We start from the raw sequence: 26,015 nt of genomic DNA, 5'->3' as shown, positions 1-26,015 counted from the left end.
AGTGGGAGGCCTTGTGCTATCCTGGTTCACTTCCTTCCTCTGTGCTGTTTTCAGTCAGTGTTGATAGGAGGGGAGAGATCCAGGTTCCACAGGGCTCAGTACTCTCTCCGCTCTTGTTCAACATTTATATGATGCCGCTGGGTGAGATCATCCATTACCATGGGCTGAGGTATCACCAATATACTGATGATACTCAGCTGTATGTCTTAGCCCATGGTGAGTAAAAGTGATGCTGTGTCCTCCCTCTCACATTGTCTGGAGGCGGTGAGGGGCTGGATGGGAGCAACGGGTTGAAACTAAACCCTTGCAAGACCGAGTGGCTCTGGGCTTGGGGTTTGTTGGCACAGGGAGAATTGCCACCTTTGATCTTGGATGAGGTGGCAGTACCCCAAACAGACCCTGTGCGTAATCTAGGGGTTTTCATGGACTCACAACTCCTGCTCAAAGAGCAATTGACGGTCATGGCCAGGAGGGCCTTTGCACAACTGTGGGTTGTATTCAGGTTACGCCCCTTCCTGAACCAACAGCCCCTCCTCACAGTCACTCAAGCCCTAGTCACTTCCTGTCTTGACTATTGCAACACTCTGTACATGAACCTGCCCTTGAGAGCATCAGGAAGTTCCAGTTGGTGCAAAATGCAGCGGCCCACATGGTTTTGTGCAGACCCCGGTGTGCACATGTATCACCTCTCCTGCGAGAGCTGCATTGGTTGCTAATTTGCTTCCATGTGCAATTCAAGGTGCTGGTTTTCACCTTTAAAGCCGTCTATGGTGGGACCCAGAAGAAGGGTCTTCTCCACGGTGGCTTCCTCTCTCTGGAACATCATTCCTCCAGAGATTAGAATGGCCCCCCACTCTAATACTCTTCCGGAAGGCTCTGAAGACTGGTTCTGTCAACGGGCCTGGGGAACTCAGAGCTAGAAGGAGCCCATTAAATGGCTCATGTGGATCTGCTGTTGCTGGGGTGGGTGGTGATTTTGTTATATTGTACTATATTAATTTATTTGATTCTTTTTGTTAGTTTTTATTGTTTTAAATGTGGTTTTACATTCTGTAAGCCACCATGAGTCACCATGGATGATCAGGCAGCAATATAAATTCAATAAATAAATAAAATCTTATTAGATGAAAGAAAAATAGAGCTATCCAGTTGTTCATTTTCTCTGTCTTAGCTTTGTTGCCTGAAGTTATACACCTTTGTTTCTCAACCTCAGCTCTGGGTGAATTTCAACTCCAGGTTGAAGAGTTCTGGGAGTTGAAGTCCATCCATCTTAAAATTGCTGAGATTGAGAAACACACTAAACACACTAAAACTCATGGAGAAATTCTGTCTATTGCTAAGCAGGAAATGATTCTATGGAGTCATCTTGACTCATTTCTTAAACCATTTACAATAATATTCTTGGATAACTCAGACAAAATGTCCTAAATAGCAGCTCTACATGACCATTTGCACAAAGCAACTGAGTATGATTATAGATGAGCAAAAAATGCAATAGGAGAGGAGCAACATCCAACTTCCTGCCACTTAATTTCCTTGTGGGAAGCTGATAGGGAACATCAGAAATTTTCCTTCCTTCCTTCCCTCCCTTCCCTTCCTTTCCTTCCTACTATCCTATACAGGTGAACTCAAAAATTAGAATATCGTGCAAAGTTCATTTATTTCAGTAATGCAACTTAAAAGGTGAAACTAATATATGAGGTAGACTCATTACATGCAAAGTAAGATAGTTCAAGCAGTGATTGTCATAATTGTGATGATTATGGCGTACAGCTCATGAAAACCCCAAATACACAATCTCAGAAATTAGAATATTACATGCAATCAATAAAACAAGGATTGTACATAGAACAATATCAGGACCTCTGAAAAGTATAAGCATGCATATGTACTCAGTACTTGGTTTGGCCCCTTTTGCAGCAATTACTGCCTCAATGCGGCGTGGCATGAAGCTATCACCCTGTAGCACTGCTGAGGTGTTATGGAAGACCAGGATGCTTCAATAGCGGCCTTCAGCTCTTCTGCATTGTTCGGTCTCATGTCTCTCATCTTTCTCTTGGCAATGCCCCATAGATTCTCTATGGGGTTCAGGGTCAGGCAAGTTTGCTGGCCAATCAAGCACAGTAATCCCACAGTCATTGAACCAGGTTTTGATGCTTTTGGCAGTGTAGGCAGATGCCAAGTCATGCTGGAAAATGAAGTCAGCATCCCATAAATCTCGTCTGCAGAAGGAAGAATGAAGTGCTCCAAAATCTCCTGGTAGATGGCTGCGTTGACCCTGGACTTAATGAAGCACAGTGGACCAACACCAGCAAATGACATGGCCTCCCAATCACCATAGACTGTGGAAACTGTTACACTGGACTTCAAGCATCTGCAGAGTGTGCCTCTCCATTCTTCCTCCATACTCTAAGTCCTTGTTTCCAAATGAGATGGAAAAAGTTGCTCTCATTAGAAAAGAGGACTTTGGACCACTGAGCAACAGCCAGGTCTCTTTTCTTTAGCCCAGGTAAGACGCTTCTCACGTTGTTATTGTTTAGGAGCGGCTTGACAAGAGGATACGACATTTGAAGCCCATGTCCAGAATCTGTCTGTGTGGTGGCTCTTGATGCACTGACTCCAGCCTCAGTGTACTCCTTGTAAAAGTCCCCAACACTTTTGAATGACCTTTTCCTGACCAGACTGCGGTCATCCTGCTGCTTGTGCACCTTTTTCTTCCACACTTTTCCCTTCCACCATAACTTTCTATTAATGTGCTTTGATACAGCACTTTGGGAACATCCAACTTCTTTTGCAATTACCTTTTGAGGGTTTCCTCCTTATGGAGGGTGTCAATGATGGTTTTCTGCACAACTGTCAGGTCAGCAGTCTTTCCCATGATGTGATTCCTACTGAACCAGACTGAGAGACCATTTAAAGGCTCAGGAACCCTTTGCATGTGTTATGGCTTAATTAGCTGATTAGAGTGGGACACTTTGAGCCTAGAATATTGCACCTTTTCACAATATTCTAATTTTCTGAGATTGTGGATTTGGGGTTTTCATGAACTGTATGCCATAATCATCACAATTATGACAAATCATGGCTTCAACTATCTTGCTTGCATGTAATGAGTCTATCTCATTATTAATTTCACCTTTTGAGTTGCATTACTGAAATAAATGAACTTTTGCACGATATTCTAATTTTTTGAGTTTCACCTGTATATCCTATCCTTTATCCTAGTATGATTTATGTTGATTGCTTATTTAGTATCCTATGACTATCACTAAGTGTTGTATTTTATTATTTATGATGAATGTATTTTATGATTATTATGATCATGACTTATTACTTGTTGCTTGTATGTACACTGAGAGCTTATGCACTGGAGATAAATTCCTTCTGTGTCCAATCACACTTGGCCAATAAAGAATTCTATTCTATTCTATTCTATTCTATTCCTACTACTCTGTTCACAGGGAGAAAGTCAGTGTGGCAGCCAGCAGGTAGTTGTAAATCCAAGGGCAGCAGGTATGTGCCTGATGCAAGGTGGTGAGAAGAGGGTGGTGCAGGTCAGAAATAGTACATGGGGATTCATAAGAGTGCCACATGGGTTGGGAAAGGTGTATTGTCTGTATCAGAAATACTGTGCAGATGGAGAAAGGAGTGTGAATAGATCACATAGGCAAGGAAGGCATGAGATATGCAAGCTATGCTGTACACGTTGGGTAAAGAATGCAGGAAGCGGGCAAGTCAGGAAGAGTGCATGGGGGTCATGAAGTTGTGTGAGAAGTGCCATGTAAGTCGAGTACTGTGCATAGGGAGGGGTATGTGGCAGAAGTCTAGAAGAATGGAATGATATTGCAAGGGTGTGTCAGGAGTGACACAGCAGTCCAAGATGATGTATAGACAGTTGTGTGGATTGGGAAGAGCGCTTGGGAATGCTTGGGACTGTGCAAGAGGTATTGTGCAGGTCAGAGATGGGTACTAGGAGGCAACATGAATCAAGAACAGTCTGTGAATGCTCAAGAGGTATTGGGTATGTAAAAGGCATATAGAAGGGACATGGGTTAGGGAGGTGCATGGAGGTGCATTAGGGATACTACGCCTCTCAGGAAAGGGAGCAGCATGGTTTGGGAAAGTGTATCAGGTTGCAGAAGATATGTGAGGGGATAAAAGAGATGCTGCATGGATAAGGAAAGTCACATGCGGAAAACATGTCAGAGACCTATGGAGTGAGATGTTGGGAGTGCATCCCCAAAATTTGGATGCTTGGCAAGTGGCTCATATTTATGGCAATTGTAGTGTCCCAGGGCCATATGATCCCTTTTGCAAACAAAGTCAATTGGGAAAACGGATTCACTTAATAATCACAGCACTAATTTAACAGCTGCAGCAATTCACTTAATAACCATGGCAAAAAAGATCAAAATGGGGCAAAACTCACTTGACTATCTTGTTTAACAATAGAAATTTTGGACTCCGTTGTAGTCATAAGTCAAGGACTACCCATATCATGGACTGTTGAAAATGACTACCATGTGGCTACAGCAGAAAGTAGCACTGAAGCAGCCCCAACTTTCCCAGATTTCATTCCCTGAATGCTTTCATTGTAACAAGAGACAGTAACAGGAGAATTCTGAAAATTCATTAAGAAATGTGAATTTATTTATTTTAATTTATGTGAATTTATTGGGAGTGTTAATGCTGCGAATCTCTCATCTCATGCTCAGTAATATGGAAGTATAAATAAGACTGTATCATAGAATCCTCAAAAACTTCGAGATCTGGCTAACCTTTTCAGAGCAAACTCGCTCCTTGCTATGCAGTGACAGTTGTAAACTTCTTACAGTGCAAATACTTTGTCCACCCATCTATCACTATTGTACTACAGTACATGTTTTCCAGAAAGGAAATATTTTTCTTTGTTACTGCACTCTGTCAAATCACTGTGTGGGCCAACATTACAGCCCTCCTTATATCACCCAAACTAATAAACCTATCAGTTCATAAAAGGAAATTGCACACTTTTTAGAATCAGGGCACCCTTTCTCAATTTCAAGAATAGCCTAGCATCTCTATCAATAATCTCAAATGTCATAAGGTTTCAACAAGATCTTATAAAGAAATATTGAGATTTTATGACATTTCATGAGTTTGATATATTTGCTTTCTTTAAAAATATATATTAAATTTAAGAATAAAACGTTAAGCTTAATACACAATTATTCACAAACATTCCATTAGGTTATTTTCCTTATACTGCTGAAATTCCTGAAATAAAAAAGAACTGTTGAATATTTTTGAAAATTATATTAGGAAACGTTCATTTATTACAGTTCTATTTCTACATTGCCATCTCTGGTCTTGGCCGGGATGCCCCAGATAGATTCAGAGTGTAATTGGGGTTTCTCCTGGACTCATGACTACTGCTTCAAGGACAGGTGGCAGTATGGCCAGGAGGGCCTTTGTGCAACTGCAGCTGTGTGCAATTAACCCCTTCCTAGGACCAACAATCCCTGCTCAAACTCCTGCCATAATCACTTCCCACACTGACTACTGTAACACGCTTTACATGGGGCTGCCCTTGAAAAGTATCCAGAGCAACAATGGTTCAAATGCAGCTGCCCATGTGGATTTGTGCAGACCAGGTGTGCTCATGTGTTACTTCTCCGAAGGAACTACATTGGTTGCCAATTTACTTCCGGTTACAATTCAAAGTTGTGGTTGTCACTTTTAAAGCCCTACATGGCTTGGGATCCGATTATCCTGAAGCCCTGTCTCTTCCCATTTATATCTACACAAACCATCAAAGCGGGGAGGTAGGAAATGTTGCGGGGCCCTCTCCTAAGAAAGTACATCTGATGTGACCAGAAGTAGGGCTTTTTCTGTGGGGGAGTCCCTTCCTTTGGGAACTGGCCCCCCACTTTGACACTTTTTTGCAAGGCCTGGTTTTGCCAATGGGCCTGCGGAAACCAGAGCGGGCTGGATTCCATCAAGTGACTTGTTTGCTTGTTGTTGGGAGGGAGGATGTACTTTTTTTTAACTCTTTGTATTTTGGTTTTTCATTTTTCGTAAGCCTTCTAGAATTACTAAAAGTGAGTGGGCAGCAATATAAATTATCTAAATAATAAATTGCAAAAATTGAAACAAGTTACGGGCTCTTGAAATGACAGGTTCCTAGAATTTGCAGTGCATTTCTTACATATGTGTTTGTGTGTGTGTGTGTGTTTGTTTGTGTACACATATATACACAAACACAACATATACATACACACATAAACACATACACACAAATACAACTATATCTGTTAGAGGATAAAAATAGCACATATACCTGTATTGAGAAAATTTCTTACAAAAAAAATTATACAAATTGCAGACAAGAATCTGCATGTTAGAAGAAATTTAAAAAATGCATATGAATCTTAATACAATATTTAAAAATATTATAAAAAGAATATGGAAATAATGTACTTAAGCTTAAAAATTGTAGAAACTCAGAGAGTAACCTTCTCATTTAAAGATGCGAATACAGAATTTCTATTCCCAATATTTTTGTATCTAATCCTTTAAAGCCAATCTTACATACATTTTGAAAATAAAAATTAGTAACATTAATGAGCTGTACATGTGATGTACACACGTGGCAAGCGATTTCTAATCTTTGTATTCTTTCCTCCTCCTCCTCCTAATCTCAATCTTGGTTTTCTTCCCCATTCTTTCCACCCCAAAGGAATGTTGGAAAGAAGTTCTGTCAAGGAAGTCAGGTCCCGATTTGTCTGCTGTCCCTCCTTTCCCAGCAGGGTAACTGAAAAAAAAAAGGGTCAAAATTGATATGAAAGATATCAGTAAAGCAAGGTCAGGTTTCAAAGTTGGCTTAAGATTGTGTAAATATTCATTTTGGGGGAAAAAAAATCTCTCTATTCCAGGGGTATCAAACTCACTGTGTCACAGCAGCGTCACATGATGTATTGGGACTTTCCCCTCCCTTCGCTAGACCGGATCACCATTTGTGATCTCCACTGCCAGCTTCTGACAAGTGAAGTCAGTGGGAAAACTGGCAGGAAGTTGCAATTCAGTATCAGAGTATATGACATCACAACATTAATTGCAGTCATTCACTTAATGATACAGCTAGAACTGATAAACTGCCATCATAAACTGGACATGGTCACATAATTTTTCACTTTATCACTATATCACTTAGCAATGGAGTTGCTAGCCCCAGTTAGAATAGAAAACAACAGAGACAAATGCAATTTTATTTATTAAACCAATTTATATAGCCTCTGACCTCACAAACAATTGAATTGTGTTGTTTCAATATACAGAAGAAATGTATATGCCTTTGATGTCCATTGCTTGTAAAGTGGCTGGAAACAAATCCTGAAGCAATGGTTTTCTTTCTTTCCCTACCTCATTATTATTTTTTCCAACACAAGAGAATGTTGGAGGGGAAAAAAATACAGGAAAGGGTCAATAGAAAGACCATAAGTAATTTCTTTAAATAATTCTTTCCCTTTTCTTCTTTATTGCACTTTATCTTTTCTCTCTCTCTCAACTTTGCTTTCTATATTTTCCATTTTTTATGTTTTTTAAATCTAATAAAATTATATTAAAAATATTAGAATTAATAAAGTCTAAAGTCTAAATTGTAATGAAGTAAACAATTTGACAATATCACATGCCATTCTGCCTTAGAGAACTTACTTTAAAATGCAATATGTCAAAACCCCCGTTATTTCTTTTTGATCTTCAAAAAGGTCAAAATTCATTTACCCATCATTGAAGAAAAAATATTTTCAGAAATGATCTTTCCCCTGCTTACCTTATTTCCCAGAGCATCAATATTTGATCCTTTTCAGGTTTCAATAAATCTCATACTGAGTCCAGTGAACTTTACACATTGAGGTAACTTTTGGTGAGATGTAGCCTGAACTCTCTCTTTGGCTTGCAGTCCTGATTACATGGTCAAACGCTGCGGAGCAAGGGGAAGATAGCAGCCATACCCAAAAGAAAAAAGCCTTTTGGTAAACTGATGAAGAAATCACTGCATTTCTTCCTGGAACAGATTCTATATCTTCTTCGGGATATATAAAGCATATGGGATTATCTATGACAACTTCCACAACCAGCTGCCCTCCAGATGGAACACCTGGAATTTAACAAGGACTGGTCAAATGGAGGGATAACTCTAGGCAGTCTAATAAAGAATATTTGTAGCTTATTGTAGCAATAGTTGTTGACATGAAGGGTCCTTGGTGCTCTCTGAGGCGGCTTGTTTTTTTTGCAGATGTTTCATTATCCAAATTAGGTAACATGATTAATGCTAGTGAAATGTTTTCCAGAAAACAAGTAAAGTCAGAAAGCATCAAGGATCTCTGGGTAGTCTAAAAGGTGATTGTTCAAAAGACAATTGAACTGTTGGGGGGGGGGGTTTGCCTTGAGGAAGAAGACTTTTAATTTCTCATCGAAGAAGCTTCATCAGTTCCGGCAGGATGGTGGAGGCTATGGAGGGATTAGTTCTGAAAAGATGGGGGCGGGGAGGTTGTAACGATTCTATCAGAACTAATCTCTCCATAGCCCCCACCATCCTGCCAGAATCGATGAAGCTTCTTGGATTAGAAACAAAATGTCTTCTTTTTCTTCCTCAAGGAAAAAAGCAGCCCAGTTGACGCTGTCCGTACTCCGATTGGACTGAATCTGATTACTAATTAATTAATGTGTTATATAACCCATGCTTGTGAGTGGAACCACCCAGTTTCCGGCGAAGAAAGGAAGACAGACTCAACATGTTATCCAAACAACAACTTTAGTAGATTAAGAGAAGTGTAACGTACAAAGTACAGTCAATCAACCAATAATACTCCCCAAATTATAGACACGAGAATTGAACAGTTGCCCTAAAGGGTGGGACTGGATGCGATCTCCATCTTATGAAGCGTATCAGGTAGGTACCTGTTGGAGTATAGTCCTTGTGTTGGGTAGGCAATATATATCTTTATAACAACAAATGGTCGTTGTTGCTTTAAATGAGTGGATGTACTTATCAGATGTAATTAGCTTTACTATAAGAAGGAGTCAAGAGAGCGCTCTCTCTCTCTGCTTGTCCTATGCTTGATGACTTGATGACTGGAATGTGAACTGCGACTGTAAGCTATTGTTTGTTCTTTGAATTGTGTTTGGACTAATATCTACTATCACTGCTTGTGAAGCAATTATCAGTAGTAAAGCTACTGTTTTTACTAGCAGTGTCTGAAACTCTATTCGTGTGTTTCTACTAGCAACATTCTTTCTCTCTAGCTGTACATTCCGCCGCACTACTTTCTGTCTCCCAACGGAGATACCCTAACACTCTTTCTCAATAAGGGTGGAGATAGCATCCATGCATGGGACATACCCAAGCTTGACTGTCTCAAGGGTGGGGAGGTGACCATCCCAGTTGTGTTCTGTCAACCTGAACTGCCTGCAGGACCCTGCGGCCAAACACCACATCAGCCGATGCAAACTTGCCTAACTTATAATTCCTAATGAACGGTGAGAGGGACGCCCACCGCAGCCCTGCAGATTTCATCCAGAGAAGCCTGCGTAGCCCACGCCGCAGTGGTGGCGCTCCTTGTAGAATGGGCTGTTATACCCTCTGGGGCCCTCTCCTCATGGAACTCATAAGCTGCAGCTATGCAACAACTGACCGATCTACCAATGACTGTTGCGGAGACCTTCCTGCCTAAGGATGAGGGTTGAAAGGAAATAAAGAGCGCCCCTGATTGCCTAATCTCTGATGTGCGGTTGATATATATCTTAAGTGCATGATGCACGTCGAGGTTGTGCCATTATCTCTCCAGCTGGTGAGTTGGGGTGGGGCAGAAATTAGGAAGCACCACTTCCTGGGCTCGATGGAACCATGACCCCATTTTCAGCACAAATGATGGGTCGCCTGAGGACTACCCTATCCATGTGGAATTTGCATAGGTCCTCCCGGACCAAAAGGGAGTGCAGTTCCGATAGCCTCCTGGTGGATGTTATCGCCACCAAGAAGGCAACCTTCCAGGTAAGGAACTGGAGGGAGATTTCCGCAGGGGCTCGAATGGTGGTTTGATGAGAGCCCCAAGCACCTTGGTAAGGTCCCAAGTTGGATACCGCTGCACAGCCAGCGTCCTCAGGTTAGTAGCCCCTTTTCAGAACCGTTTCACTAGGGTGATGTGACAGGGCCGGTCCGCCACACATGTAAGTATGGTACCCACCACCTGTCTCCTAATGGTGTTAGGTGATAACCCCCTATCGGGCCCTTCCTGCAGAAATGCCAGGACCTGAAGAATGGTGGAGTCCGTTGGTGTAACCTATTTGCCCAAGCACCACTTACAAAAGATTTTCCAGGTGGCATTATAAATATGGACTGTCGAGCGCTTCCTGGAGGCCTGTATTGTGTTAATGATCCTGGCAGAGAATTCCCCCCCCCCCACTTAGAGTGAGTACTCAACCGCCAGCTGAAGCTACTGGGGCTCCGGGTATTTCAGTGAGCCCTGGCGGCATTCTTGTCCAGTGGAATCCTCCAGGGCCTCTCCACCAACATCTGAAGGTCGGCAAACCACGGCCGCCTTGGCCAGTAAGGGGCCAGAAGGATGATCTCTGCCCTGACATTGATGATCTTACAGATAACCCTGGGGAGGAGAGGCACTGGAGGGAAGGCATAGAGGAGATCCCTGGGCCAGGGCTATTGAGCCAGTCAGCTCTAATGTTAGCCTCCCCTGAAATGTGCTCAGCTACGATAGACAAGAGGTTGCTCTCTGCCCATGTTCCCAGGACACTAGCCTCTAGCATGAGATCCCTAGATCTGGTGCCCCCTACCTGTTTACATGGGCCTTGGCTGTGATGTTGTCCGATAGGACCAGCACATGTTGACCAATGATGTTGCTGAAAGCTCAGAAGTGCCAATATAATGGCCATGAGCTCCAACCAGTTAATGCTCCTATTGGCCTCCTCCTGGATCCACTGACCCTGCGCCGTATGTGACACTATGTGGGCTCCCCAACCGTATAGGCTGGTGATGGTGATCCTACCCATCACCCTAAAATGACACCCCTTCTCTATGGCTGGAAACCACCACCAACAGAGGGACTGCCAAACCTCCCCAGGCAAATTTACTCGCACCAGAGAGGTGCTATTCCTCTTCTTCTGGAAGGGGAGTAGAAACCATTGTAAGTCTTGTAAGTAGTCTAGCCCAGGGCACTATAGCGATGGCAGAGACTATTCCCGAGTAGCTTATAGAGAGTGGCTGGCCAGCGTGTCCCATGGCCCTTCGCCACCTCAGTCACCAGTTGTCTAAGACTAGACTCCGCTTCTCGGAGAGGAAGACCTGTCCAGCCCTCGAGTTGATCTAAGTCCCTAGGTGGAGAATCCTGGTGGTAGGTGTAAAATGGCTTTTGGCCTCGTTAATGGAAAACCCAGGGACCGAAGCATGTGTATTGTGGTGTGGAGGTCGGCCCTGTCTCTGCCCTGAGAGGTCAACTGTACCAATATATCATCGAGGTAGAGCTGTACCCTGACTGGTACTGTGCACAAGTGGGCCTGCCAGAGCCACCAAAATCTTAGTAAAGACACAGGGAGCAGAAGAAAGCCCCAAAGGCAAAGCCGTGTATTGGTAGTGACAAGAATTATAACAAAAACAGAGAAACTGGTGGTGCTCCTGTAGGATGAATACGTGCAAGTACGCCTCCGTGAGGTCGATCGATATAAGGAAATTGCCCTCGCGCACCCCTTCCAAAATAGTATGTAACAAATGCATTTTGAAATGTCTATATCTAATAAACCTGTTCAACCATTTTAAATCAAGGATGGCCCTCCATCCCCTCCCAAGGCCTTGGGGATGACAAATAATAAGGAATAGAATCCCTGATGGATTTGGTCAGCGGGCACCACCTGAATGGCTTCAATGTTCATGAGGTACTGAATGGCTGAACACATTAACAACCGTCTCTGGGGGTTACTGGAAATGGGACACTGGAGGAAGGACCTAGGGGGGTGGGAGATGAACTCCAAGGTCAGACTGAACCTGACCATGGCTTTCACCCATGTGTCAGACATCGTGGCCTCCCACTGATTGGCAAAGTACCATAGTCATCCCCCGATGGGGGCCCGATCCTGTGACAGTTAGGGTTTGCAGTATATCGGTTACCACACCGCAAAAGGGGCACTTGGACTGGTCCCCTCTCTGTTGCCTATACTGTTGCTGCCTTGGGTGTTGGCCGAATCCACCCTGTGGTGAAAGCCTTACTCACAATCAGTGTGCCTAAAGGACCCCCCATACTCTCTGAACAGCTGTCTTCTAGGGTAGGGGGCAGCTCGAGCAAAACCTTTCTTTGGGTTAGAGGGCAGGATCTTATGCTTATCCTTGTTAGCGAGTCCCTGAAGAGGGCTTCCCCTTGGTACAGTTCACACACCAGGTGCCATTTATGTCTCATATCAGATTGCCACTGCCATAGCCACAACAGTCTGCCAAGGCCACCAATGAGGCCATGGCATATGTGAAAAACTGCACTGCCGTGACAATTTTATTCAGGACCTGGTGGGCCCTAGAATCGCTAGCGGGAATGTGTTCTTGCAGCTTGTAGCCAAAAATGGCTTGAGCACTAAAAGGAGGCTACAGTTGAGGCGCGCACCACCCAGACCGATGCCTGATGACCCAGCTGCAGAACTTGGTCGGATCACCTATCCTCCAGCTTGAGGATGTCCTCCTATGTGCCTGGCAGTGTGGTATTTGTATGCAGTGCTGCGACGAGGGGATCGACAGTAGACCAGAGGAGTGTCTTGCCGAGTTGTTCAGCAACATTGTAGAATCGCTTGTCATTATCCAAGGGCGCCGGGCCAGTTGTCGGCATCGACCACTGGGTTTCACCATGTCGACGAATACTTGAGGAGTGGGGATGGTGTATGCCTCCACTTTGTGCTCCATGAACAGGGCGCTCGCCAACAGGGGCCATGTCGGAGTAACGGAAGCCTCTGCCTGGGGCTCGAAGTCAGAGGAAGCCTTGGCCTTAGACAAGAAAGATTTAAACAGCACCAGTGGAAAAAGGCTCACACAGGTGGGTTTGTTTGGAATGGCACCCTCCTCTAGTCTGTGTCTCTAATCTCCCCTTCCTTGGAGGCGGGGGAAGGGCTACGGACGAGCTCAGCCGGGGACAAGTGGACAACCAAATCTGGAACTGTCCCTGCCTGAGGGTAGAGCCCCTGACAGTGCCCCCTGAGCCTTCTCCTTTAGCCCTGCCGCGATGCCCTGTTTGATGGCTTTGGCTATGATGTCCTGGAAGCCAGCTGTCATTTACTGCAGGGGAAAAACTGTCGGTAAGATGGGCAACTGTCCCTCTTGACGAAGGCCAGCCATGGTAGGAGTGAAGGTGACTTCCATGGTTCTGCTCTGTGGCCTCGAAGCAGTGCCGCCCCAAAGCCGTGACGTGTCGATGGGCAACAGGGGACTAAATGGCCCCTGGCTCAGTTCCAGCTGCAACTGTGGCAATGGGCTAAGCCAGGCAGTTGGCGCTGGTACACTGTCAGACTGCTGATTTGATAGCCCTGGCTCCTCCTGATGCTTGACCTTAGAAGTCAATTTGGAGGCCTTCTTTGTGCCCCAGGACGAGGAAGAGGAACTCTTACTCGAAGCCTTCTCCCCCGGATAGGTCTTGGGTGTAGGTTGCCTGGTGGGGAAAATGGGGCCCTGTCCCAGTGTGAGGAGGCTACCTGGATGAAGCTGCCTACCTGGATCCGTTCCAGTTGGGTTTCAGGCCCGGGTACAGCACAGAGACGGCATTGGTCACGTTAGTTGATGATCTCTGGCGGGCCCAGGACAGGAGCTGCTCCTTTGTCCTGGTCCTATTAGACCTCTCGGCGGCTTTCGATACCATTGACCATGGTATCCTACTGTGACGACGGGGCAGTTGGGAGTGGGGGGCACCATTTTGCGGTGATTCTCCTCCTACCTGTCAGATCGGTCACAGTTCATGTTGACTGGAGAACAGGGATCAACCCCAAGGCATGTCCCTTGTGGGGTGCCCCAGGGGTTGGTTTTCTCACCCCTCCTGTTCAACATATATATGAAACCGCTGGGCGAGATTATCCGTGGTTTTGGGGTACAGTATCATTAATATGCTGATGATACCCAACTTTTCATCTCTACCCCAAACCACCATACGATGCCCTCAATGTGATGTCCCGATGCCTGGAGGCTGTAGGGATCTGGATGGGGAGGAACAGGCTCAGGCTCAATCCCTCCAAGACTCAATTCTCAATTTGTGCATCTTGTTCCATCTTTGATGATAGGGGAAGAAAATTTACCCCCCTCAGAGAGGGCCTGCAATCTGGGAGTCCTCCTGGATATATAGCTTAGTTTAAAAGAACACCTGACAGCCGTGACCAGGGGGGTCTTTTACCAGGTTCGCCTGATATGTCAGTTGCACCCCTTTCTGAATCAGGATACTCTGTGCACAATCCCTCGTGTCCTCGTCCTTTCTCGCCTGGACTACTGCAACACTCTCTACATGAGGCTACCCTTGAAGAGCACCGGAGGCTTCAGCTGGTCCAGAATGAGGCTGCACGGGTTATCATAGGGGTACCTAGGTGCTCCCATGTTACATTCCTTTTAGGCAGCCTGCACTGGTTGCCGATTGTCTTTCAGGTGCGATTCAAGGTACTAATTATGACCTTTAAACCACTCCATGGTTTAGGCCCAGGATACCTGCGAGACCACCTACTGCCACCATTAGCCTCTCACCGTCCAATACGATCCCACAGAGTGGCCTCCTCAGGGTGCCGGGGGCCAGAAGTGTCGGCTAGCGACTCCAGGGAGAGAGCCTTCTCTGTGGGAGCGCCTTCCCTCTGGAATGAGCTGCCTCTGGAGCTTCGCATAATCCCCGACCTCCAGTCCTTCCGACGCACCCTAAAAAATGGCTTTTCCAGCAAGCCGGCCTGGCCTGAATGGAATAAATATAGGATTAATTTGGTTGTTAATTTTAATTTAATTTTTAAAATTTTATTGTAAATATCAATTGGTTTTTTTGGGGATACTTTATTTAATGTCCCTTTTAATTTTTGTAACATGTGTTTTCTTTATATTGTACGCCACCGTGAGTCCTTGGGAGAAGGGCGGCATATAAATCCAATAAACCTAAACCTAAGCATTTCTGCTGGACTCTGGAGCGAGGTCAGACATGCTGCTGTCTGTCATGCTGCCGGTTAATGAAGACAAAGAGGCAAAATAGTGGCCGTGACCTCTTTCCCTGGCTCCACCCACTTCAAAATGGCGTTCCTGTTTTTCTCTGATGATCAGGCCTTGTTGGGCAGAGAGGAGCCCTTCTGCTGCCGTTCAGCCCTATATGCACCAGGTAACCCTAGCCGGCTGTTCACGCCGCATTAAGAGACTTTGCGGCCACTCCGCATTCCTCCTACGTACCGAAGCGTTCCTCAGGGCTTTGTTTGGGACATGCGCGCATGTTCAGCTGTCGTCCTCACTCCCAGCCGCAAGGGCTCAGTCTTCAGTGTGCCGCAGCTGCTAAAATGGAGCCTTTCAGACTGGCCGCGAAGTGGTTGTCAATTTCAGCCCTTTGATCCCAGCAGCACTAAGCTTGCCCCACAAGAGGTAAGCGCTCTTGGAAAGTCAGGAGTAGAAATAGGGCGGGCAGGCCTGTGGGCTGAAGCCCTGTGGCTGGTGGTATAAGGGCCCCTGGAAGGTCAGTCCAGGAATACTCACTGCCTGTCAGATTGGATCCTTAGAATCACTCTCAATAATGGTGGAAATAGCATCTAGCAAATGGAGATAATTGGATAATATGACCGTCCCAGAGTGGACTGAGTCGGAAACTGGGTAGTGCCACTCACAAGGGCGGGGGTAATATAACACGTTAATTAATTAGTAATCAGTCCAATCGGAGCACGGACAATGTTAAACCAATGCATGGATGCTATCTCCACCCTTATTGAGAAAGAGCATGATCTGGAAGACTAAACTATGCTTCCAGATCAGTATTTCCCAAATTTGGCAATTTTCAAGTGTGTGGATCATTCACATCATGTAAACACAGGTCATGGTTTTTCAGCTGTAGTTTATGAGAGAATAACCTTTTCTCTCATGTATTTTAATTTCATAAGCATTTTGTAGGAAACAGAAAAATCATTCACATCACCAGCAGCCAAATGAGGAATTAAGGAATCTTTCCCTACTGACCATAATTGTAGAAGTCAAATATCCTAACCTTTCAAAAAAGGGCTCTGCTCCTTTCAGATCTATATTCTATTGGAAGGCCAGGAGTACACACTGAAGAAACACTTAACCTGACAAAGATGAAGAGAAATAACATAGCTGTTCTGCTACGGGACAATATTTCATTTGGCGTCTAGATAAATTACGACAATTAAGTGAAAAATTTCTTAAGCAATACTCTGCACTGTTTTCATCATGGTTATCCTTGTAGGTATTTTAAGCAATCACAATAAAGGATCTCGATCTCTCTCTCTTCTCTCTCTCTCTCTCTCTCTCTCTCTCTCTCTCTCCCCTCCCTCCCTCCCTCCCTCCTCTCTCTCTCTCTCCCTCTCTCTCCCTCCCTCCCTTATCTGCCTAGCTATTTATATCTCCTCAGTGAATGGAAACAGTTCTGATTACATTATTTATGGATATTGACTTCTAACTTCATCCTTTTTTAAAATTTAGCTTTAAACACAGATAAAATGATAATAGCAGTGATTCACAACAGTTCTTCTGAGAAACAGGAAGATCACTACTTTTGGGTTGTACCATTTCAGACTAACCTGGTTGAATGGTCCTATACAAAAACAAAAATTAAGTATCAGGAAAAGTAAGGTGGAGACCCTATTAAATTGAATGGTACGATCTGGACTCAGACCAATTACTTCATTAAGAATAAGAATGCTGCCTCAGGCAAATCTGACAAGTAAAGTCCTTCTTCTACTGTAGGTCTCAAGGCAGCTTAAGGAATATTCTTCCATGTACTTTAATTTGACAGCATAGGCTTAAATAGTTGCCCAAACTGGAGCCAAGGAGGATTATTTTTTCTGCTGAATCCAAATAAGCTTTTGCTTTCATTGTGCGCCTTTCCCGGAGGCTTTGGCATCTTGGCATGTTACTCAAGAAAAAAATGAAGATACTGAGCCCACGGGAACACCTTTTTAAATAATTTAATATATAAAATCTACCAACTTGTGCTTGTAACTAAAGATGAATGATTTAAGTCTATGCAAGTATACATTCTGCATATGTGAAGCCTTAATGATTGGTGGAGTATCCCACATTCATTACCACTCCGACAAGCGTTATATATCAGTGGGAAAACTTCCATCATTGCCATCCTTACCATGGGATAAAGCTGGAGTGGAGAACTGTTCTGACATCTGTCAAAACTCATTCTGATTTCCTGCAAGTAGATTCTTTAACCTTCTAAATAGCCCAATACTTAAATAGCTCTATCTTGGAAGAGCAATGAACCCATGTTTAGAAGCCTGAGAAACAATTGCTTGGCCACAGGGGTTGGCCCACCCAATCAAGTGGGAAACAGTTCTTCACTGGTCTAAGAAATGCCCCTGCCCACATGGCAAGTTAGTGGTAAAAATTAAAATTTGGAAACAGAATCTCTTTTGCTACAAATGAGAGGATTCAAAAGAGAATTGGGTTAGATAAAAAAGGGTAAAATGTCAGTCACTATCAAGTTTCCTTGATTAACAGTTATCATCTATTGGGACCCCAGAAGTGCATCTTTTCTGTAGCAGTGCTTGGCCTCTGGATCTATACGGGGCCCATTGTGCTGTATTGAAGAGCTGTGAAGATCTGGCTCTTTGCTCAGGCCTTTGGCAAGGGAGAGTGAGATATAGCCTACTACATCCTGCCTGCTGAATTTTATCATTTTTTTTAATTTTTCACTGATTTTTATTATAATTTTTTTTATTATTGTGAGCTACCCAGAATCATTGGGTGGCATATAGGTTTAAATAATTATTATAAGCATCATCATAAATGTTCCTGCTTCTTTTCCCAATTATTTATTATAGTTGCTCTGCAGGTAGTTCTTGAGTTACAACAACAATTGGGACCAGATTTTATTAAGTGATGTGGTCATAAAGCAAAACATGTCAGGGACAAGCAATCAGAACTGATCATGGATAGGCCTACAGGTTTGCTCTCATTATGTTTTCCCCCTGAACGGACTCTAAAATGGAATGTCACTCTATTTCCCACTGGCAGGACCTTTAGCAGTGGTTCCATCACTTTGCATCACTTAGCAATAACAATTCCTGCAGTTCTGGTTGCCATTAAGTAAGGTTGTGGGTTATTCGGTGAACATATCCTCACAACTTCCTGCCAGTTTCCAACAACTAAAGTCAGTAGGAAGCCAGCAGGAAGTTGCTTCTGCAATTGGAAGAGGGAGCGAAGATGTGTGAATAGCGGGGGAAGGCACAGCACAAGTAGAGTGGGGCTTGGGATGCCGCCAGGTGAAGAAGGGTGCACAGAGGTGTATCAATGGCCAGGAATGGTGTGCAAGTAGCCAGGGAGAGGCAGTGTGATCATACCAAGCCTCAAGGATAGTGTGCAGATGTGTGAGACTTATGCAAACAATTTTTGATCTTCCCTGCCAACCTCCCTCTTGGCTTTGCTTGGGGAAGCTGATAGGAAAAGTTACAAATCATGATCATGTGGGATGCTATTACAATGTAAGTGCAAACCAGTTGCCAAACACCCAAATCATGATCACATCATCACAGAGGTGTTGGGAGAGCCAGAATTTAAAGGATCAATCATAATCACCACTTATTCAGCACCATCATAACTGCAAACCATTGCTGAACAGGTAGTCATTAACCAAGAACTATCTGTATTGGAAATTTAAATAGAGCTATCTCAATTTAACTTAAAACACTGCTGCATTCCCGTAATTCTGAAAAACAAATTTCAAAATATAGTAATGTGTTGGGGAATGGGAGAGGCCTCAGTTAAGTGTTGTAATAGTCAATATGCAGCATCTCTGCCATTCTAACTCTGAAATAGTATCTGATTTTCAATCATTATTCACAGGGATTGTGTTCTTCCTATCATTTATACCAAAGGCAGATTTCTTATCTATTTCTCCTTTCTGGATTTAGAAGATTTGAATTCTTGAAAAACAACAACAGAAGTCTAAAGACACAGAGCAAAAAGTTGCTATGTCTTAGCTAGGTATATGCCTTTTTCAACATCTCTGATGAATGGTTAAAAGCAGAGATTTGAAGAAATGCTATATAAAAAAACAGAGAACTTTGCTTTGAGATTCATGGTATCTCTAACGAATACGTAACTATTCTAGTTAGACTTTTGCTTTATTATGTTTCTCTTTGTTAAAAACTCCCCCACCTTTTCCTCTGCATATGGAGTACGTTCTGTGCAATTCCACAGTTATGCAGTACATCTGATTTAAAGATTTACTTTTCTCTGATTTAATTTGTTGAAACTGATATATCTTGAAATCTGCCCCTCTCCAAATATTACTGTTATAACAAACCAGCACCACCTTGTGATTTACCGAGAACAGTGCATAGGTTTTTGTAAATCAGACTTCATAAATCATATTTTCAGTTAAAAATGATTTTGTTTTATCTCTTGTGAGATTGATTTATCAACCACACAACCCAAAAAAGGATGGGAGGAGGACATGCTTATATACTACATGGCCAGGAGAATCCAGTGTAGAAATTATTTTTTCTTTTTCTTTTTCTTATAAGTTTACCTGTTTTTTTAACCTTAACACTTTATATTTTACCTTTTATTTAATGGAAGGGCAATTTTGATTGTGAAAGTCCCATCTTTTCACAGACCAGAATTAGTGGAAAGATGCAGATGAAAACATTAACTATTGGAAGCTGCTACAACCAAACAATTACACTAAGTAAAAGACTGGTAGGAAGGTAGGTTGACCCAGTGGACTTCTTGGGTAAGAGGACCGAACCTCCAACCTTTCAGCCTATGGGTGATGCTATGTGTGATGATATGACGTTTTGTAAGTTTTAAGGAAATTGAATGCTTTCTTTAGTTCAAACAGCTTTGAAATGTAACTTCCTGTTCAACTGTTATGATGTAAAAAGGATGTTGAGACTCTAGAAAGAGTGCAAAGAAGAGCAACGAAAATAATTAGGGGACTGGAGGCTAAAACATATTAAGATGGTACATGATTGCTTCTTGCTATTAAGAACATAAAGAAGTATGAATACCATCAGGGGCTGTTTTCCGAAGGTCACCCAACCCTTCTTGTATTGTAAATTTAAGGGCTAAAGTGGCATATTCATTTCTCCTGCTAATATTTCCAAATTAAAGATTATTACATCTTCAAAGAAAAGGGAAAATAAATTGATACAAATATGGATTTTAAAAAATGTAGAATATACTGAAAAGGTGGAAAAATACCTAGTACAGGTGAATTACTAATAAGTTTTGAATAACCAGCTTAGTCCTAACCTCAATTAAATTATTAGATGTCTTTGTGAGGTCAGTCACACTTTATCATTTAAGAGAATAATTGCCTATACTCAAAAAATAACCCTTCACTTCTCTGGAAACAAGGAAATTTATGCTTTTGCAATTCTCTTTTGATAATACAGGCAAGATTCTATTCAAGCAGAGCCAAAGGTGACTATACTATTTAACTACCAATTTCTTTTAGGTCACAGCTCTCTTCTTAGAATGTTATCCTTACAAATATAAATATTGTAAATTCCCATTAAATTGCTTAAAATATAACTATTTTTCTTGGGTTCAACTGTTTTAAAATCTACCAATCATATTTTACCTTGTTAACATTCTCGGGACTAATCTGACTAATCTCACAATATTGTATTTTGGAGAGCTGAACATTTAATTCTCACTGTGGTTTTAAAAACCACAATAAAGCTTTCTTTAACTGTTGCACTTTTGCCAAACCTGTGGGCAGTCCATTTCTCCACTCACAATAATCTTTACTTCACCTTCCAAAAATATGTACCAGATTGTTTCTAGGATCTCTAGAAATCGCATAGGGATTCTTAGAAAATAAGAATGATGAAAGGAATCCAATGTTTTCTTTGAAAATGTACCCACCTGACCAGACATAAACTTAAATAGGTAAGGTATTAAGTATCAAGGGGGGAAGAGGCAAAATGATCAGTAAATGGCAATCCTATTGGTTTGCTTCTTAATGCATGATTTATGACTGTTCATGCTTTTTACTGCTACCATTTGTAAAGAGACGAACATTTCATAGCAGTTATTTTCTGAGACTGCCCACAACATGCTTCTAAAATTTGCAAAGTGCCCATTGGTCCAGAAAAGACTGTCTAGCCCTGATCTAAGTCCTCAGCTATGCACCAAATCTGAGAAATATTGTATTACATATTACATCTCATTTTAAAGGAATAGGACACTGTGATATTAGCTCTGAGTCTGGAAAAAGAATTGCAAGTATCTCTTACTTTTCATTGGCCTTTGGGTATCAAAGCAATTTGACCCCTTGTAGATCCATCCCATAAACTGGAATCCTGAAGCCATTTGTTCCATATTCTCCTGAAAAAGGAAAAAAACCTGGCACAATGAACTTTTAGAGTAAGCACGGAATCTTTAGAGGCCAATTTTCTCAAAATAAAACTGTTAGATCCATATTTCAACAATTTAAAAATATTTTTTCAAAGAATAGAAAATAAACAATCATGTTTTCACACCGACATTTGTTTTATAAGACATCTATAGATGGAATATTAGTTCAGTGAGTGTAAACATATACAGACAGAATAATTCCCAAAGCAGACATTCCTCTTGAAGAACCCTGAAGAAAATCAATTCTTTCTTTGCAGTTTCTGCTAGCTAGATTTAGGCTCAGAAAATCTCTCTCTCTCTTTTGCCATGTTCATATTGGAAAGGGATGTATTTCATTTCATTCAAGCATGTAAAATATGGCAAGAATTCTAGGATCTCTGAGTAATCATTGACCTTAAAATCTATTAATCAGAACTTATTGCTATCTCTGAAGCTCAGGGATGGCAATAGGGCTCAAATAAATATCAGAGAAAGAAAAGAGATGGAGGGCCTAATCCCAGAACACAATTATAAATATGCCATAGCATTGAGAAAATAAGATTTTTTAGATGTAGCTAAATAATTTTGAACATTTTCTGAAATGAAATGAATACATTCTGGTCATTTAATAATAGAGAAGACCCCAACTGGTACAGAAGTGACATGTGGTGCAGCCTGGGGTAAGCAGAGCGGGGTAACAAGATCAATTAGTAGCAGGGGGGGGGGTCCAAAAGGCAGTTGTAAATATGAGTAGGGCTGAGTGATTTCTCATAGAAGCACTGCAAAGATCACAACTTTGAGTACCAATGATAAGTCCCTTAAGGGACCTACCCACATTTACAACTGCCTTTTGGATGCCATCATAACTTTAAACAGTTTTTGAATAAAAAGACATGATAGCTTTTCTTTTAAAAATTATTATTCCCTCTTCAAACTTCATCAACAGTTAACATGTATTTAATATTTATCCCTTGGTTATGATGAACTGACACACAGACGTCATAGGTTTACCACAACCAAACCAGAAGTCCTGCATCAGAGGTGGGAATATTGAAATAATCTTGGCAACCTCAGCTTCAGCGAACAGTAATTGAGCTGTTTTGGGTGTATGGGATGCTGTCTTTATCTGCTAACGCTAGATCTGTTAAGGGTCAGGTTTTTTTCTGACCTAAAGTATACTACTACAAACCAGACAGAAATGGAAAATAGGTAAATTCTGTCTGTTGCAATTTTGTAACATTTTCATTTTGCAATTCTCATAACTGTTACAGACAGACACAAAAATGGCAATGAGCCTAATTTTCCTAATGTTATATTAGTCAGATTCAAAAATGCACAGGTCAGGTAGCTTTAATACAGGAATGGTGATTTTTTGCTGTATTCAGAGGCTACATTTAACTTTTTTTTTTGAAATACCAAGGGACATTATAAACAGGAAGATAAAATCAAGTGAATGAGACTTGGGTTACGCCAGTAAAAGACACTTCTCTTTTTCTTATATGAAGGGATGGTTATACTGGTATTATTTAAAATGTAAGCTTATTTTATGGCCTTTAAAGTTTTCTTCTCAAAATAGGAAAATGGTCCTGTTGCCTTACTATAGAAGTTGTAAGTCACTGAAAAGAGATTAAGATTCACATGTAGTTCATATCAACTTTAACTTTTTTTCATGAAAACCACAAGTAAATTATAGAACTGGGAAAAATGCTAACATTTGTGCATGTGACTGCAGAAGACTACAAATAGCTATAAATGAGAGCCAGATGCCAAGTACCCAGAATACAATCATGAGACTGTTTGTATATATGTGTGCATGTATGCGTACTTGCAGTTTTTGAAACTTCAAAAATGGGTCATGACTAGTTCCGGGGAGGTACATCATAACTTTGAATAGTTATTAAGTGATCAGTCATTAAGCAAAGACTACCTATAACCCAACCTGTATTACGGTCACTAAATATTTCTATATGCAGGTGTTTGTTTGCCTGCTTTTATAAATTCTCCTGAATAGGAGCATAAATATTAGGGCAGTATAATTTTTTCTGCCAGTGGGTCTCCAAGATATCAGGAAGAGATCTTTCTTTGCTTTGATATGCAGCTGAGTAAAAGATTTTTTCAGTGTTAAAATAGAAACAAATGCCTATAGAGAAGATGATACCTGGAGGGTGGGTTATCAACGCTAATAATCAGAGACAACATTTTATTACTACCACCATATAGATAACTAGAGTCAGTACAGAGCAATAGATAAAGCATGATGTCTGAATGGGAAGGCATAAACCTCTAAGTTCAGTATTGTACTGTACGTTAAGACAATAACCTTAGCCCCTGCCCCCGAGATTACCTTGTAGTGGGAAGCAAAACTTCAGCTTTTGCATACACATACAGAAGACCACTCCCATCACTCTTCTCCGTTGCAAATATGATTTCTTGCATGCTGCAGATCCAAAAACCAAGAGTCTCCTCATTGCTTTTTTTACTGCATGTAGACATTGGCTGGAATGAAAAGATTATTCCTGCTTTTTACCTTATTCAGTGACTCAGCCACTGTGGTGTAACAAATCTATTTCCATACCACCCCACTTTTTTCATAGTCTGCTTATGTCTCATATGCTGCACATTCAGCTAAGACAGAACTAGGTGTTTGAAATAGTGACAATTAGAGGATCCATCTATAATAAACATTCTATGACACTCATCTTCTGCCTTGCATGTTTCTTCCAAATCTGTCTTGTTACACAAACTTGACCCAAAGGACCATCAAAAAGATATTAATGGTTGCAGTACAGTGGAAACTGTTTGAATCTCTTTATGGAGCTGCAGAGGTCATCTGGAGATACTGAGTGACTCAAATGCCATATGATGTCAAGCTATTTTTGGTGTTATGAAAAGAAAGGCATGTGAGATCAAGTCTAGCCTATAACAGAGCAAATGGGGTAGGGATGGGGGGGGGCAGAGAGGAAGAAAGGATTTCCATGCAAATAAGACTTTAAGTTATTCAAAAGTTATCAAACCAAAAGTAAAGAAATGCCTTGACTTCTCTGGTAAAACCTAGATCATCTGAACCATATAATTCCAAGAGTGAGCTGTTTCAACTAATAACATTTTAGTGAAAATGTGTAGGTCTCAGCATAAACTTTTTAGCAAAGAAAATTTATCTCTGGGAAATGCTCTTTATTTCTTGCAAAAAGTATAGCTGAATGTTATTTTTTCTAAGGGAAAGGGAAAGATAGCATTTTGCTGGAACCAGAATGTACTAGGATTGTATTATACTCATCTAGATGGAAAGGGAAGCAGATTACAGGATATTTTGTCCCTTTGGCCTTTTACATTTTCTCTTTTGAGAAAATGTCAATGTTGTTTATGTATCTGTTGATGGTCAATTTGTCTGAATGCCAGGCTTCAGGAATTCTCTGAGACTTTGGCTTGAGCTAGTATACTCACAGTTTTATAGTTGAAACTATGGTTGAGTCTTCAATTTATTATGAAATTAAGGAGTTTTGATTATGTCTTCTGACTGCCCCTTGATGTTCATGGATGTGCTGTTAAAATAAGAAGGAAACAAAATATCAAAATACCTCCTCACCAGTAATCAACACTAGACCAACAATTAAGGAAGTCTCAATGCAGACAAAACTACATAAGCAGTTAATCAAGAACCTCCAAGAACATTTCCAACACCACCACTAGGCAAGACACTAGTATATAAACATAAAAGCAATCCCCATTCCCCATTCCTTTAGCACTGATGATGCTACTACCTAATTTGGTAATGAAATCATGGTCAAAAACCACAAGGACCCCACAATTAGATTCCTCTTTAGCAGCAACCTGTCTCAAAAATTTATTTCCTTCAACAACAATTGTCCTGGCTCATCACCAAATTTGGAGGCAAGGACATGTCCAGATTGTGGAGGTGGCAAATCCAGTGATACCGATTCCCTACAATCTTATGAGTTCTTGAAGGCAAGATGGTTGATTAGAGATAGAAAGTTTGCATTTGGTTTTGGATTTTCCACAGCAAGGCGAGGGGTTAGCCTGTGGACAGACAATGCCTGAGGGTTATTTGAGAGGAAGGGCTCTTTGGCCAAACACTTAGCATGTCGTCAATAGAGGGTATGGCCAGTTTTTCAGCAAACTCTTACGGCTGAATCAAAGGAACCGCGCCAGAGTTAATCATCAGAACGGAGCTGCTCCCTTGAGCCGTTTCCATGATAGCGACCTCGAGAGAAGATACAGCTGACTTAAAGGGAACGGACAGGATCTGCATTAACGATTATGTTAACGAACAGCAGGGGGAGCTCAAGCCCTCGGCGCCGAGACAGAGATAGTAGAATCTGAGGAATTGGAGGAAACGAAAGGCTCGTTGGAGGCCCGCTTCACGTGACCCAGCAAGGTCGCTGAAAGCCCACATAGTTCTCGGCACCCGCCATCATGGGGCCGAAGCCGGAAGTAGGTT

The 26,015-nt window shown here is 42.0% G+C and overlaps 1 long non-coding RNA gene across 4 annotated transcripts; it reads right to left on the bottom strand.

The window, feature by feature from the left end:
* Positions 1-4,468: 4,468 nt before the first annotated feature.
* On the bottom strand, positions 4,469-26,015 carry LOC116521080. Of its 4 annotated transcripts, none has more exons than XR_004256908.1 (6): positions 25,702-26,015; positions 25,001-25,098; positions 23,901-24,052; positions 21,457-21,547; positions 6,141-6,793; positions 4,469-5,751 (listed from the first exon to the last, which is right to left on the bottom strand). It is a non-coding gene; the product is annotated as an uncharacterized LOC116521080 (long non-coding RNA). The 4 variants fall into 4 exon arrangements; XR_004256909.1 differs by adding an exon at positions 7,814-8,140 and having other exon boundaries at positions 4,469-6,793; positions 25,702-26,014; XR_004256907.1 differs by having other exon boundaries at positions 4,469-6,793; positions 25,702-26,004.

This window comes from Thamnophis elegans, chromosome Z (genome assembly GCF_009769535.1).
Source record: "Thamnophis elegans isolate rThaEle1 chromosome Z, rThaEle1.pri, whole genome shotgun sequence".
NCBI lineage: Eukaryota > Metazoa > Chordata > Lepidosauria > Squamata > Colubridae > Thamnophis > Thamnophis elegans.
This window is presented reverse-complemented; position numbering and strand designations above follow the sequence as displayed.